A 17,395-nucleotide genomic window follows, 5' to 3' on the forward strand; every position below is an offset into this window, starting at 1 on the left:
CAAAAACATGGCAATGCTAAAGCCAGAAATAACTTAATAGTCCCCTAAGAAGTTACTTTGTTAGCTCTATAAAAATATTCTTATTTTACCCAAATATTTTACAGGTATCTTTGCAACCTTATGATTCCATACGTGTAGATTTCTTCCTCCAATGTCTGTTTACTGAGGGCCTACCAGGAGGAACACTGAGGTGGACCTGCAGATAGGGACATTACCATGGCTCACTTAGGCCCATGCTTTGTATTCACAGATTAGGTCATTTGAACACGCTCCTCTCCCAAGTTAATTCCAGTTTGAATTCAAGACCCGACTTACATGTCACCTTTTCCTTGAAAACATACCTCACCCTTCTCTGCTGCCCTATAATGTTGTATACAAGCCTGTAGCATAACATTTATGACAGTTTCATCATCAACCAGTCCTTGACTAGTGTCCCAGAAAATAAAAACTCTAGAACACAATGAACTATTCATCTTTTTATGCCCAGCCCCATGCACAGTGCCTGGCACATTGTGGACAAAAATTCAAATTTATGAGCAGATGAATTACTAAATGAGTTAAAGAGCTTCAGTGACAAACAAGACACATGAATACAACATAAATATATAGAACAGAAGCAAACATTCATGGGCATCACTATTTTCTTTTAGTAGCTTTTCATCTTCTCACAATTTTATTTTAAAAGATTGTTTTAGGGCAGAAACTTTAGCATTTATCAACTTCATGATAACTGTAAAATCAATAACCAATATTTTCAGAGCACCCATAAAAATGAAGTTAACAAAAGAGAAAAAAAAATTAAGGATGGCCAGTCAGAAAAAAGAAACTGGAAGAAAATGAGTTCTGCTCCACCTGAGTTAATGGTAATATATGTCTCCAATCAATTTCCCTTTCCTCTAAGCCAAGGCTCTTATTTTGTCATTGTGATTACTAAAGCCATGATAGTCTGCTGGTTAACTGATGATTCTGACACAGCACACAGTAAAGGAGTTAATCCTTTACTCCCAAAGCCTTTACCAGTGTACGCAGTAAACACTTAGGTTTGCTCTCCTGAGAACACTTTTTAATATCTTCTATTTCATATTCAGATGCTGTGCTAGGAGAAGCATTTTTTATTGGACATACCCATTGTTTTACTAGATTGTCATGAAGCCATTAGAAATAATGTTAATATAACAAACCTTAAGCTTGAAAAATCTATAGTGTTATCTTTCTTGATTAAATGAAATTCCAAAAAATTAATCAAATAACTCATCCCTAAAAAATTCACCATGCATCTACATAATATAACCCCATGAGTATTCCCAAAGAAAGAAGAAATCATTCTCCATTACCTCAAGGAGTTTCCACTCTTATTTTACAATGTTCCTATGAGTTGTAAAATTATAAATTGACTGCTTTTCTGAGATCAATTCAGATTTGCTCACAACCAGAATTATATTCTAGGTAAGAACTAATGAAAGGCAGATTTTATTTGTATGGAATAGACACTTATTTTTCCCCTTGTTTTACTATCTCGTCTAATGACTCTCAACCCACCTTTCAATTTATGTGACAATGTCGGCTGTTTGACCTGAGCGTCTGCTCTCCAAGTGCTTCACCGTGTGCCCTGATCCTGTGTGAGACGGTGATAAATGCCACCTGAGAGGCAAGGGATGATAGGCGATTTGAAAATATATATTTTCCTGTGTTCTCCCTTTCTTCTGAGAAGTCTTTCATTCTATTTCTGAGTTGAGTTGATTGATTCTGAACTAGTTTAAACTCAAGGTTCAGAGCAACAATCTGAGAACAAAAATGATAGAGATATGTTTAAAAAGTGCCTTGGTTTTGTCTTCTGATTCATTCAATAGAAAAGTTCTTTTATGGATAAAATTTCCTTTTCGTAAACTGTAGTACTCTCACTACTGGAGTGGCAGGTTACCAAAAGGAAACTGGTGAAATGCTGACAATTTAATACACACTAAATGTAAAAGAAGAAGTGAATATTGAACAGGAAAGATTTTAGCTTTATTTGTAGTGTTTTTGTAGTATTTCTTTATCTCTCTTATCTTTCTGTGTGTGTACATGCATGTATGATTCTTAATTAGTTCAATAAGTGGAGTAGAAAGCTTTAACTCTGAATAGTAAGTACGTAACAAATAAATATAGAAAAGTTAAAAAGGAAAATTTGACCTTGAATAAAGTTAACAAAAAGGTGAAGTTTTCTGCCCATTCCTGCAATTAGAATACCTCTGCCCTACTCTTAAGTGAAATTACTGGCTGGTGAAATGTTAAGAACCTTCTCAAAAGATCTCCCTTATCTGCCTGATGCCTTGAAATCCCATTAAAAAGTTTCCTGCCTTTCCTTTGAGGTTTTAATCCTCATATAAATAAAAATCTCACCTGAGAGGGGTAAAATATTAAGTTATAAGGCATTTCCAATTCAATATTCATATTTCTGGGGAGGTCAGGCCATGGAGTGCCTTTGGGAACATTTCATATAGTAATGGGGACTTCTGAAAGACAAAGATTTTCAAATCAGCAAATACTCTTGATATGGAAACATGTTATGTTTATTAGACAGCATATGATGGGAAATTACAATAGTCTTTGGGCTTTTTGTATACTGTAGTTTGGATATTAAAGCCATTTAGGATTTTTTTTTCCTAAGCTTATTTTTCAGCAATAAAGGACTAACTCTTTGAGACCTACTCATTTCTTACCTCATTTACTGCTGCCCATCACAATAGAAAATGCCTTGATGTATGTATTTGAAGAATGTTCTATCTATAGGCATACCTCAAAGATATTGCAGGTTTGGTTCCAGACTACCACAATAAAACAAATATTTCAATAAAGAAAGTCACACAAATTTTTTGGTTTCTTGGCGCTTATAAAAGTTATGTTTACATTATACTGTGGTGTGCTAAGTGTACAATGACATTATATACTTTTAAAACTACATATCTTAATTTAAGAATACTTTATTACTAAAAAATGCTAATGATCATTTGAGCCTTCAGCAAGTTGTAATCTTTTCAATGGTGGATAATCTTGCCTCAGTGTTGAGGGCTGCTGACTGATCAGGTTGAGGTGGCTGTGGCAATTTCTTAAGACAAAGCAACAGTGAAGGTTGCTGCATCAGGTGACTCTTCTTTACCCAAAAGATTTCTCTGTAGCATGTGATGCACTTCAATAGCATTTTACACATAGTGAAACTTCTTTCAAAATTGAAATCAACCCTCTCAAACCCTGCTGCTGCTTCATCAACTAAGTTTATATAATATTCTAAATCCTTCATTGTCGTATCAACAAGTGTTCACAGCATCTTCACCAGGAGTACATTCATCTTAAGAAACCATTTTCTTTGATCATCCATAAGAAGCAACTTATTGTCCATCAAAGTTTTATCACAAAATTGTAGCAATTCAGTCATATCTGCAGGTTCCACTCCTAACTTTAGTTCTCTTGCTGTTTCTACCACATCTACAGTTACTTCCTCCACTGAATTCTTGAATCCCTCAAAGTCATTCAAGAGGGTTGGAATCAACTTCTTTCAAACTCCTATTAATGTTGATATTTTGACCTTCTCCCATGAATCACAAATTTTCTTTTCTTTTTTTTTCTTTTTTTTAAATATAGAACCCTTCACGAATTTGCATGTCATCCTTGCACATGGGGCCATGCTAATCTCTGTATCGTTCCAATTTTAGTATATGTGCTGCCAAAGCGAGCACCACAAATGTTCTTAATGGCATCTAGAATGGTGAATTCTTTTTTTTTTTTTTTTGAGACAGAGTGTCACTTTGTTGCCCGGGCTAGAGTGAGTGCCGTGGCATCAGCCTAGCTCACAGCAACCTCAAACTCCTGGGCTTAAGCGATCCTACTGCCTCAGCCTCCCTAGTAGCTGGGACTACAGGCATGAGCCACCATGCCCGGCTAATTTTTTTGTATATATATTTTTTAGTTGGCCAGATAATTTCTTTCTATTTTTAGTAGAGACGGGGTCTCACTCTTGCTCAGGCTGGTCTCGAACTCCTGACCTCGAGCGATCCACCCGCCTCGGCCTCCCAGAGCTAGGATTACAGGCGTGAGCCACCGCGCCCGGCCTAGAATGGTGAATTCTTTCCAAAAGTTTTTTAATTTACTTTACCCAGATCCATCAGAGGAATCACTATGTCTGGTAGCTATAGCCTTATGAAATGTATTCCTTAAATAGTAAGACTTGACAGTCAAAATTACTCCTTGATTCATGGGTTGCAGCTGGATGTTTGTTGGCAGGCATGAAAACAAAATCAATATCCTTTTACAATGCTATCAGACCTCTTGGGTGACCAGGTGCACTATCAGTGATCAGTAGTATCTTTTTTTCTGAGAAGTAGGTCTCAACAGTGGGCTTAAAGTATTGAGTAGACCTGCTATAAACACAGGTGCTGTCATCCAGGCTTTGTTGTTCCATTAATAGAGCACAGGCATGGTATATTTAGTGTAATTCTTAAGGGCCCTAGGATTTTAAGAATGGTAAATAAGCATTGGCTTCCACTTACAGTTACCAGCTGCATTAGCCCCTTACAAGATAGTCAGCCTTTCCTTTGTGCCTTTGAAGCTAGGCATGGACTTTTCCTCTCTAGCTATGAAAGTTCTAGAAGGCATCCTTCTAACAGAGGGCTGTTTCATTTACATTGAAAAACTGTTGTTTAGTATAGCTACCTTCATCAACTATCTTAGCCAGATCTTCTGGATAACTTGCTGCAACTTTTCCATTAGCACTAGCTGCTTCACCTTGTACCTTTATGTTATGGAGATGACTTTTTTTTTTATTTCAAAGTATTGTGGGGGTACAAATTTTATTGTTTACACGAATGACTTTTGTAATACTTGAGTCAGGATTAAAAGTTTGCCCATTACTCAAACAGTGTTCACTGTACCTATCAGATAGCTTTTTACCTACCCGCTCTGCCCCCTAAATGCCATCAATTCATGTGCCAACAACATGTGGTATACGTATACCATGGAGTACTACTCAGCCATATAAAAGGATGAATTAATGCTTTTTGAAGCAATTTGGATGAAACTGGAGACCATTACCCTAAGTAAAGTATCTAAAGAATGGAAAAGCAAACACCACATGTACTCACTATTAAATTGGAGATGATTTTTTCCTTAAAGTTGATTTCTCAAAAATCAACTGCTAGATTCAAATTTTTCTTCTGCAGTTTCCTCATCTTTCTTACCATTCACAGAACTGAAGAGAGTTAGGGCTTTGTTCTGGGCTAGATTTTGGCTTAAGGGAATGCTGTGGCTAGTTGATCTTCTATCCAGACTACTAAAACTTTCTCCATATCAGCAATAAGGCTTTTTTGCTTTCTTGTCATTTGAGTGTTCACTGGAATATCACCTTTAATTTCCTTCAAGAACTTTTCCTTTGCATTCACAGCTTGGCTAACTGTTTGGCATAAAAGGCCTAGCTTTTGGCCCATCTTGGCTTTTGATATGCCTTACTTACTATGCTTAATGATTTCTAGCTTTTGATTTAAAATGAGAGACCCATGTGACTCTTCCTTTATGTTGACACTTGGAGGTCATTTTAGGATTATAAATAGGCCTAATTTCAAAATTGTTGTTCCTTAGTGAATAGGTAGGCTTGAAGAGAGAGAGAGATGGGAGAACGGTTAGCTGGTAGAGGAGTCAGAATACACACAACATTTATTAAGTTTGCCATCTTGTGTAGACATGGTTAATGGCACTCCAAAACAATTACAATAGTAACATCAAAGATCACTGATTATAGATCGTCATAACAGATATAATAATAATGAATAGTTTGAAATATTGCAAGAATTATCAAAATGTGAGACAGATACATGAAGTGAGCCCACACTGTTGGAAAAATGCACCAATAGACTTGCTCAATGCAAGCTTGCCACAAAACTTCAATTTATAAAAAATGCAATATCTGTGAAGTGCAATAAAGTGAAGCACAATAAAAGGAAGTATGCCTGTATCTATATTTTGCTCCTCTTTGTGATCACCCATACTGATGTCAGAAGTCATGCAACTCAAGTACTTGCAGTAAAATGACTGTAACTGTTGCTTAGGTCACTTATTGTCCTAGTGCATGAATATAAAAGCTTAATTCACACTTTTTACAACAGTGACTCCCTGTGCTTGAGAGGGCTCCCTGTTAACTATTTCACTTTACAGAGCATCCACCACCATCACTACTAACCTCTCCTGAGACTGAAATATCTTTACCTCTTAATCAAAATCCATAGCCAGCTTTTTAGAACAATAATTCCTGGAGATTGTAGAGGAAATAGTGTTTCATTCATTCATTTGACAAATAATTTTTGTGTCTACTATTTAAATTAGAATTACCAAGAATCTTTTTTAAGAAATATTACCTATTGCAGGTTCTAATACTGAACCTTCTTTCTATCCAAACTGAACCTCCTCCTTAATCAATCTCTATTCCCTTACTCTATTTTATTTTTTTTCATAGTATTTATCACCACTTGAAATTATATTGTGCATTTATTTTGGCATTGTCTATCTCCCTTCACTAGAATATAAACTCCATGAAGGTGGAGACCTTGTTTCATTCACTGCTTTATCCCCAGTACCTAGAACCATGCCTAGGATATTGTACATACTCAATAAATACTTGTAAAATGACTGGCTCAATTAATTAACTAATTAGTCTGAGTTTCAGATACCACCTCGCTCTTCACCACACCATATAGGGAACCTGTGTTACAAATGAAATCGTATCATAGGCCACAGACCTCTTGGGATGGAATAAAGTTTCAGAACCAGTGGTTGAGGCCAGCAGTTGTTGAAGACAAAGGAATATCTATTTAGACTATTCCTGGTAGCCATTAAACTCCATTGCATTGTAGAGATCCAATGATTTTATTGATAATTAATAATACATCGCTTTTAATTTAGGCTAGCTTGTTGCTAATGACTTAAAGGTGAAAATTCGATTGCCTATTATCAAGTACCTTAGCATATTTACATTTTTCTATGTTGACACCTAAAAAAATGGGTCATTATAAACAACATTTCTTAAGGCTGCAGGGTTTTGAAGTGAGCACCATTAAAAATATAAAGCCACAGAGAGGGCTTTTAATCATTTACAATGAAAACGGGTGTGCATATGAATTCTTAATGAATCTGTGACTACAGGGATGTGCCAACCACCACTGTGGCAACAATGATTGAAATGCTTTACAGCACTCTTAGAACACCTCCCAGCCCTGTTCTCTGTAATGGTCCATAGTGTACAACAAGAAAACAGGGACCACAGCAGCCAGAGGGAAGAGGATGTTTTCAAGAAAAAAATGAGACATTTTATGCATGGAGGCATTATCTGCATAATTGGGTAGAATGTAGCAAATGTTTTAAACAGTTCATTTTGATCATTATTGTCAATTTTGTTTCGTTTTTGTTTATGCAAAGAAAAGGCACGAACTAGAGATTTAAAGGAAAAGATGTCTTTGTTTGAAACTGATTCTAAATCTTAGAAATGTGCTTGGAAAATTGTTTTAAAAAACATGAAAGCACAAAGGGACTACCATAACACGTGTACTAAGCCAAGTAGACTAAGTGTGATTGTTGAGCTGGCTGAGCATCTAGAAGCCTCCCCCTCATTTCCATCTCACTTCCTGCCAAAACTTCACCACCAAGGGATGAGGAAAGAGGATGTGCTGAATACAATGGTTAAAAAAAGAAACACAGTTTTAAATTAGAGGTTGAATCCAATGGTCTTCTTAAAACATACAATGAGTAGGTGATTGCTAAGATGTAAAAACTTCCCTATACTTTTATAATAAAACTTTTAGTGTGGTTAATACAAATGAACAAGAACATGTCAGTTGCATTATTTGTAATTCAATGAAGCAGCAACACCTAACAGAAAGCTCTGACATGGGTGTTGAAAAGCTGAATTCTAACATGTGACTTTTTCTTCTAACCATTTCACATGTTTGTGTTTAGCATCACTCTTTTAAAGGCAGAGAAGATAAACCTCTTCTAAGAAAAATCTGGAAATACACTAAAGGGACAAAGGTTGCAGCTCCGGTATTTTAAGTATTATGGATCTTGACTTCACACACAGCCATAGCCAATATAAATTAACCTTGATATGTGGTTCAAGAGAATAATAAAAATATCTAATAATTAAAGAAATTGACCTCGGACCTTTCGCCTTCATCAAATATAAAAAGGTTGACTATAATGTAAGCAAACTTAATAATTAGTCCAACATGTTTAAGTCTGTTCCAATACTATATAATGAGAGAGAAATGTACATATTCATTCTTTTACTATCACCTTCCCACCAAAGTGAAAAGTTTGGTGTAGTACGAATCAGAAGTGTTAGAGAAAGAAGAAAACTAACTTTCAGTGAGTACCGGTCACTGCCAGTGTATGATTTATATGTTATTAATATATATGTTAAGTTGCTTGATCTTCATATTTAGTAATCCTATGAGACAAGTGATTTTACTGACGAGAAAATAAAGGTCAAACCCCATTTTTACTTAGTGTCAGACAGTTAGTAATTAGCAGAACCAGCATTTTGCTTCTATGTACCTGCCTCTAAAACTTTGGCTCTTTCCACAACCTTCTTTGTTTTTTACTAAGGATTCCATACCCTCTTTTACATTTTCCCAGCAGGGTTGTTCCTGAGCAAAGGAACAACCTTCTGCCTTCTCAGTGTCCTTCCCCTGCTTTTGAGTCTCCCTTACCACACAATCTGCAAATAGCCTGAATAGCCCACTTAGCCTTCTCTGGACTAATTGGGTCCAACTCTTGGTCTACCAATTGCCTGATGCATGATTCAAGGCAAGTTACTTAAATTCCATGTGTCTGTTTTCTTTTTTGTAAATTGAGGATGATATTGATAGCACCTACCAGATATGACTGTTGTAAATTAAATTAGTGAAGAGATGTTAAACGCTAGAACAGTGCCTGGCTCATTGTGAGAACTCAATAAATGTGTTTTGGTTTTGTTATAAAGCATGAGTAACAGTTCAAAATACCACGTTTTAAGACCTAAATAATTCTTGAAATTATTCAAACATCCCTGAAAAATATAAAACTTAATTACTTAATAATTAGGAGATTTTTATTCAGAAGGCAGTAAGTTTTATTTCCAAGTAATGGGAGATACAATGTCTTAACTAAGGCATAGATTTTTAAGGTGTAAATGTTTAGTAATATGGCCAATAAAAAAAGAATTGTCATAGTGAAAAAGATCTGTTAGTGATTTATTAGCCATAATGTGTAGGTAGATATTGCTTCTTAGGACTCACAGTGATCAGTAGCAATAAAGCCTACTGCTAAGCATGATATTATTTGTTTAATATTTGATTAATAATATTTGAGGATTTTTTAATTGTAAGAATGACAATTTTGGGGGAGAGACATCTGGTCCTTCAGGCATAATTACTGTGTTTGACATTCTCCATAATTTGAGGAATTAAATTGTGCTGTGTTGAATTTTATCTGATGTTTTACTAGAAAAAAAATATAAAACTTGTTTAAAGGAACAAGAAAGCTGCATCACAACCAGAAAACAGATTTCTTACATTCAGTTTGGTGTCACTTTCTGCTTTCCATGAACTGGGGTAACAAGAGCATCCCTCTGTGCTCCCTGCTCCTCTAAGTCTGCCAAGCAATTAGCATCTCTTAAAATTTCCAGGCAGCTGCCTAATGAAATGCTTGTTTCTCCAGAAAGTCATTTTGCATATAAAACTGTCTGATCCTCTGAAACTAACAAAGGTATTTCCAGTCCAAAAGATACCCTGACATTTGCCAAAACAAATGTTCAGATATTAAAAAATTCCTTCCAAAATTTACATTAGGCCTATCTATGGAATATCAGTAAAGGCTAGTTGTCTATTAAAAAACAAAGTAACATCTATAAAGATTTTTCCTCACTTTCAACATATCTTCATTCTGTAGTTCTTTCAGCATATTATGAATTCCCAGGTACATTTCTTCTTTTGCTCTCTGAAATAGTTCCTTAGAGGGAAATCAGAACCATGAAGAGGATGTAAATGAGGAAAAAAAAAAGTGCCATTTAAGCTTTTGCCAGCTGTTCTTGTCTCCATCTTTTTATAGTTAGTAGACCTGTGTCTTGTTCTTTGGGTTTGTGAAGATGAACAAATTTCTTCCCACTCTTAAGGAAGGTTCTTTTCTAAGTATTTAGAGTTCCATTTTCAAGGCACAAGTTCAATTTCCTTATCTTCTTATTTATGCATGCCAGCTTAGAAAGGGTTAGGGCTTAACTATAAGAAAATACAAGTCACCGTCGTAGGAAGATGCAGCCTTCTGACTCTTCTACCTTGACTGCATGCACAATTAAGCTAAAAGCTTTGGGCTTAACCTCTTTTCATTAGCTTCCTGTGTACTTGCAAATTTTTGCAAATTGTGGCCAGGATGGGAATTTTTTAGAGGTTAGGGCAGAGAATCATTCAGCATAGTGATTGTCAGGATGTATTAAGGTTGTAGAGAGCATGCCTTGACAACTGATAACACTAGAGTTATCGTCAAGGCCCAGAACCAGAAATAATCTGATCTTTGGAGAAGGTTAAAAAGACAGAACTATTCCTGGTGTCAGTACAAGAGCAATAGGATGTTCCTGGGATCAGAAGAAAGAGATCTGTCTCGTAGTCTGTGCTGTAATCAGACTATGCCACATTCAGAGTCAGATGGAACATTTTTCCAATTCCCTACCTGCTCACAGATACCAATCATGTCATAAACACAGGACCAAGTAAAGTGAATTACGTTGTAACTCTAACACGGACTTTTATAACTGTTATACCCCAAAGGTAAAGAGCCTCAAGAGAAACCAAAAACCTTAAAAGAAAGAAAGAGTGAGAAAGAGATAAACTAATCAAGAAATGGATCGAGATCCCATATGAATCCCAGTATCTTCAATTCTAAAGCAAATGATGTTTGTGCTTGAACTGAATTGGATTGTATTTTAGTGACAGAAGAAAATGAATAAGAATCCTAAGGTTTTAATGTAAAACAACATCACACTAACCACTGTACTCATGATTCAATGAATTCATCAGAAAGAATTTTTTTTAATTTTTTACTTATATTCTGCTATATAGAGAAAACTAAAGGCAAATTTTCTCTAGATAGCAATATATAAGTACATGATACACCACACACACATAAAACTGTCTTGATTTTGTCCTTTTCAAATAAACTAAAAGCTTCAGAAATTGTCAAAAGGTTTTTGGACTTTTGTTACCACACATAAAAACTGACATACAATTTGCTCAAAATGCCTCAGCTGGAAATTTACTTGGACTCCATTGGTTTGTATTGAATGGAATATTCCCAAGTGGTTGTGGTCTTTGCAATGGCTCAACCTGGAATCCTGGAAAGTAAATTTTGTAGCATGATATTGTAGAGGAAGAAAGATACTGTTGGCTTTAACTAAAAATAATTATTAACTAGGAGTCAACCACGTTAGTCCTCTCTTTCAACATCACTGTCTTATACCTCTTAAAACTTGAAAAAGGCAATGACTGGCATATTTAAACCACCATCTCATACAAAATACTGTCCTACATATAAACAAGTCCCTCCCCCAACTCCAAAATAGAATACTGTATGAAAGCCTCAAATTGGCTGATATAAACCTCTCACATGTTTCAATATTCTTCATATCCATATAGGTTTATTCAGTAAATATTTTTCAACCTTAAATAATCAAAAATGTCCGAATCTAATATAAAGAGAATTTATTTAAGCACAAAAGTTGAGCGCAGGCCTGCCAGGGAAGCAGAGATTTCAAAGAATAAAAATCAGTGTTTTAAAGTGTAGAAGTTTGGGATTGTTTATATAGACAAAGTTCAGGAGTGCTTAACAGAATCTCAATGTCTTTCTATATAAGGCTTAATGCATACATATGATTTGATTAGTGGAGGTGGCCTTTTTCTTTCAGGAAAGATATATTTAATATTCTACACTAAAGATGTAACCGTCTTATGGTCTTTTGGCACTATCTGCTCTGAGTTAGATACAGGAGTCGGTTAATTTATAACAAAAATCATTAATGAAGTCATTTTGGGGGAAAAAAGGAAAAAGAAGAAAAAAATATAACAAAAATCAGTCCTCAGAAGGGGAGAGGTCAGATGTCTTTAGTCATTTATAGAACAAGAAGAATGAGGAAAGAGTTAAATTATAATCTAAGAAGTAGAATTGTAAACAATGCTATGTGTCTCAGTCTCCAGGGCTTAACTTCTCCCTTGGCATAATGAATCTAGAGAGTCCTGAAATTTCATGCTCTTTTTACATATTCTATGGTAGTTGGAAAAAATGATAATTTCTAGATCTTTTAGCAGCGTATTAAAAACTGAAGGATTTTTTCTATGTATTTAATTTTATAATTAGTAAATTGTAAAATTGATCTTTTTACCATAGCCCTAAACAACATCCCATATATTATATATTTAGCAACTGAAATATACCTGTGGGTTCCAAACCTACCAGTGGGTTTGGCTAAACCATTAAACAAGCAGTCTCTGAAGTCAAATAATGAGTCACACAAGTTGACATTGATTAGTCAATTTAGTCAAAATAGTCCATCTGGAACATTAAAACACAACTCAAAAATAAAGAAGGTGAATGAGGAGGAAGAGAAGGAAAAGAAGATTATCCAGTATAGATCTAGCATTTTGTACTTTCAAATATTTTATTTTTGATTAGTATTTTTTAAATGGTTTTAGAGAAAATGGACATGAGGCAAGCTAAAAATTCTTATTGAGAAAAGTATTCATATAAAAATATTTAAAGATGAAATGATACTACAAGGTCCAGGATTAGCTTAAAAATAACCCAGGAGAAAGGGGTGATTAGTAAGGTATATAGATAGGATGACCATATAATTCATTATCCAGATTAAAACATATTTGAGAAACAAGTGGTAGATTACAATCATGTGTTTAATCATGTGTTGATTTAAACCAGGAAGTGTGGTCAGCCTAAGTTTAGTGGAAATAAGGGTGGAATCTTTCCCATATTATCTGTGTAATTGAGACACATTATACTATTCTTTCAAACTTGTCTATGTTTTGAAATTCTCCACGATGAAAATTATGTAGCATAAAGAGCATTAAATATCTGGCATTACAGGCTATATGACTTTGGTCAAATCCTGTTCTGCACTGAGTTGATTGATCTCCAGGTGATGGCAAAGATACCTTAGCTTTCTAAAATTCTTAAATTCAACAATAAGGAAATCTGAGCCTGACTTTGATTAGAAATAAATGTAAAATATGAAAAGAAGGATGGGAGGGCTTATCCAGTAATGTCAGCCTCAGCAGATTTTAATGCCATCCTGAAAAAGAGAAATCTGTAGTAGTTCAATTAGTGTCCTATAGAATGGCATCACTCATGTGAGTCCCAGAGAGAAGAAAAGAAATCAAAGGCAGGTTTGCCTTTCTAAGACTTCTTTCTTCTTGAGTAAATAAACAATAGTGCTGTGAACCCAGTAAGTATGGAGCAAGTATCATTGATGGAATAAGACACAAGCATCAGTCAAATTGCAGTTATGTACAAGCAATAAAAACCAACAAAATCAGCGCAGGCACAAACCTTAAGGATTACCTCTGCCAGTTGTCATCATCAATATGGATCACTACTGCTCTTTCCATCCTAGGATGATTTGTATTGATTGCAGAGGCCACTGGAATCCAAATCCATAGGCTGAATCTATTGTACTATGGTCCATTTTTTTCCAGCTGTGACAATGAGTATCATTAATTAAACTTGACAGTCTTATCACTTCCTATGTTGTAGCTCATCCATGTATTTACTACTCATTCACATATGTAATTATATGAATTAATTCATTAGTCCCTAAGAGGATGTTAAAGAGTGAAAGAAAGAATACGAGTGGGGTAAGCCAGTTTTGATAAAATTTTTACCTTGGTCAGGCACGGTGGGTTGCGCCTATAATCCTAGCACTCTGGGAGGCTGAGGTGGGTGGATCGCTTGAGGTCAGGAGTTCCAGACCAGCCTGAGCAAGAGCGAGACCCCCGTCTCCACTAAAAATAGCAAAAAATTTAGCCAGTCAACTAAAAATAGAAACAAAAAATTAACTGAGCGTGGTGGCTCACGCCTGTAGTCCCAGCTACTCAGGAGGCTGAGGCAGGAAGATCACTTGAACCCAGGAGTTTGAGGTTGCTGTGAGCAAGGCTGATGATGCCATGGCACTCTAGCCCTGGCAACAGAGTGAGACTCTGTCTCAAAAAAAATAAATAAAGTTTTTACTTTAAGTTTTGGTGCCTCCACAATGTGCAAATAGGCCATATACTCAAAACCATTTACAATTGCACAAGTAAATGAATGGTCATTTCTAGTTTATTACTTAATCCACATAAAAATGCTATGAGATATTAAATATAAAATATATACTGTTATTACCATCTCCACCTCACTGATGAAAAATTTAGGCAAAGAGGGGTTAATAAATTGTTAATAACAAGTCACTAACTTGTTAATATCATCTAACTGCCCAGTTGCAAAGGAAGAATTTAACCACAGGCATCCTGACTCCCATCCTTTTCTATGGTCCCCAACCCCCTGGCTGCTGTTAGGAACCAGGCCGCAGGGCTCTGCCTCCCTCCCAGCTCCACCTCCCATCCCTCATTGCCCCCATCACCCCCTCTCCCATTCATGGAAAAATTGTCTTCCATGAAACTGCTCCCTGGTGCCAGAAAGGGTAGGGACCACTGCTCTAAGTCTCTCTTGCAAGGCAGCATTTTCAAGTGAGTAGTAAAGGCAAGATCCAAAAGGGACTCAAATTTAAAGACTGTGTGCTATACTTATATGGACCATATATTGCCTCACAACAAATATTAAATTTCTTCCTTTCTTTAAAAACAAAATAAAGAATTGGTTCAGGTTAAAACTGGCCCTGCACTTCCAGGAAGACTGGATTAGTCACCAGCTCCAGAAAGTACATTTATATTAGTGTTACCAGGGGTTGACACACTATGGCCCTTGGGTCAAACTCAGCTACTGCTTCTTTTTGTTTAAAAAAAAAAAAAGTTCCTGTGACACAGCCATGTCTGTTCATTACTATCTGTGAATGCTTTGGTGCTACAATGAGGAGTTGCAGTATAAACTATGTGGTCCACAAAGCCTAGAATTTTTCCTATTTGGCTTTTTATAGCAAAAGTTTGACAGCCTCTAGTCTAAGCCAATCGTAGTAATTTCATTTCCCTCATTCTGATTGGTTTAAACAAGGCAGGTGGCACTTTTCTTGCCAATGCAATGCTTGGGGAAGTCCGTTGGCTGGGACTTAAAAGCACATGGGAAAGTATCCTCTTCAAAAGGTAAATAGGAAGAGGCATTTACTCTTTCAGCCTTTGAACATTGCTGTATAAGGATATGATTCAAGAGTTTTGTTATGGATTGAATTGTGTTCCCGTTCTCCCCCCGCAAAAGAGATATGTTGAAGTCTTAACTCCCATACCTCAAAATATAAGCTTATTTGGAAATAGGGTCACTGCAGATGTAACATGCTGAGATGAGGTCATACTGGAATAAGATGGACTGGAATATGATCTAATATGACTGGTGTACTCATAGGAAGACGACCATGTGAAGACAGAGACACAGGGAGGACATCATATGAAGATGAAGGCAGAAATTGAAATATTGCATCTCTGAATACAAGCCAAGGAATGCCAAAGATGGCCAGCAAACCACCAGAAGCTAGGAGAGAGGCAAGGAACAGTTTCTCCCACTTATCTCTCAGAAGGAGCCAACCTGCCCCACACCTTAATTTCAGATTTCCAGTCTCCAGAACTGTGAGACAATAAATTTCTGTTGTTTAAGCATCCCTGGTGTGGTACTTTATTAACAGCCCTAGGAAACTAATTCAGGGCTGCTACAGCGAACTCATATTCCCGAAGGGAGTAGTCTGAGGATGGGGGCAACACACTGAGGATGGCACAATGCAGATGTACAAACCTACATCTCTGGGCATGATGTTGACCCATTGAGTTAACCGTTCCTAGCATTATACCTCTGGATTCTTAACTGGGATAATAAATCCTCCTATTGCTTAAGCAGTTTTGCACATTGTCCACTGTTATTTGCAACCAAAACATCATCAATGATATATCACAGAGCCTGTATTTTCCAGAGCAATCTTGTTTTCAAATACTTTATTTCACAGTCATACTCATTAGGGATTATTTTCTTTTCTTTCATTTGAAAAAGAAGATGACTATAGCAATACTGGTGCTTAGAACTATGCAGAAATAAAGAAGAAAAGGCTTTAGAAACCAAGGACGAGGCAGTAATGCACAGAGCCAAGAGAGTGAGGTAGTCAGGCTGCTGGGTGGTTAAGACAGATACAACTGGGACAGTCCAGACTTCAAATATGAGATGCGATGAAGCAGGGTAGTACATTTTGATAGGAGAGTTGGTTTATTATCAAAATTATTAATAATTAAGACTTCTCGGCCAGGCACAGTGGCACATGCCTGTAATCCTAGCACTCTGGGAGGCCGAAGCAAAAGGATCACTTGAGCTCAGGAGTTCAAGACCAGTCTGAGCCCTGAGCAAAAATGAAACCCTGTCAAAAAATAGAAAAAATTAGCCGGGCCTGGTGGTGCGCACCTGTAGTCCCAGTTATTATGGAGGCTGAGGCAGGAGGATTGCTTGAGCCCAGGACTTTGAGGTTGCTGTGAGCTAGGCCAACATCATGGTACTCTAGCCAAAGGTGACAGAGCAAGACTCTGTCTCAAAAAAAAAAAAAAAAAAAAAACTTCTCTAGTGAATAGAAACTTGATATTTATATAAAGGCCAAAGATTTTTAAATTTAACAATTAAAAAAAAATAGGTATTTTCACTGAACAACATAAACTAACAAGATTTTAAATGTAAATGTTAAGAGGAGGCCATCTAGCTATCTGTGCACATTTTACTGCACTTATTTGCATGTGTTAAGACACAGTAAGCATTATGCAATGACAAGAAAGGTCTCCAGGGGGAAAATGTCAATAACAACAAAGTTTTATATGAAGAAATGCCCTCTACCCCAACCTCCCACACCCAAAACTTCATAAGTCAATGATTTTCGTGACTGTGTTTTAGAAGAAAAGTCAGAGTTCCAAATGAATACTTGTAGAGTTTTCAGAAATGACACAGCCCTCACCTCTATTCACCATCCACCTCCAGATTCACAGAATCACATCTGTCCTCAGCTGGATACTGATAGTGGCTTACCATATCCTAGTTGTACAGAGCACAGAATGCCAGAGAACCTTTAAGCACTATTTTTAACTGAAAGATGAGGTGTCTCTCAAACTCAGCTCAAACTATTCCCAGGAGAAGAAGGACTCAATGCTCAAGCTGTGGACAATAATCT

General features: G+C 36.4%; 1 non-coding gene across 1 annotated transcript; it reads right to left on the bottom strand.

Annotated features, from left to right (window-relative positions):
- Positions 1-3,611: 3,611 nt before the first annotated feature.
- On the bottom strand, positions 3,612-3,716 carry LOC123631166. The gene has a single exon (XR_006733035.1). It is a non-coding gene; the product is annotated as a U6 spliceosomal RNA (small nuclear RNA).
- Positions 3,717-17,395: the final 13,679 nt, after the last annotated feature.

This window comes from Lemur catta, chromosome 1, assembly GCF_020740605.2.
Source record: "Lemur catta isolate mLemCat1 chromosome 1, mLemCat1.pri, whole genome shotgun sequence".
NCBI classification, from domain to species: Eukaryota; Metazoa; Chordata; class Mammalia; order Primates; family Lemuridae; genus Lemur; species Lemur catta.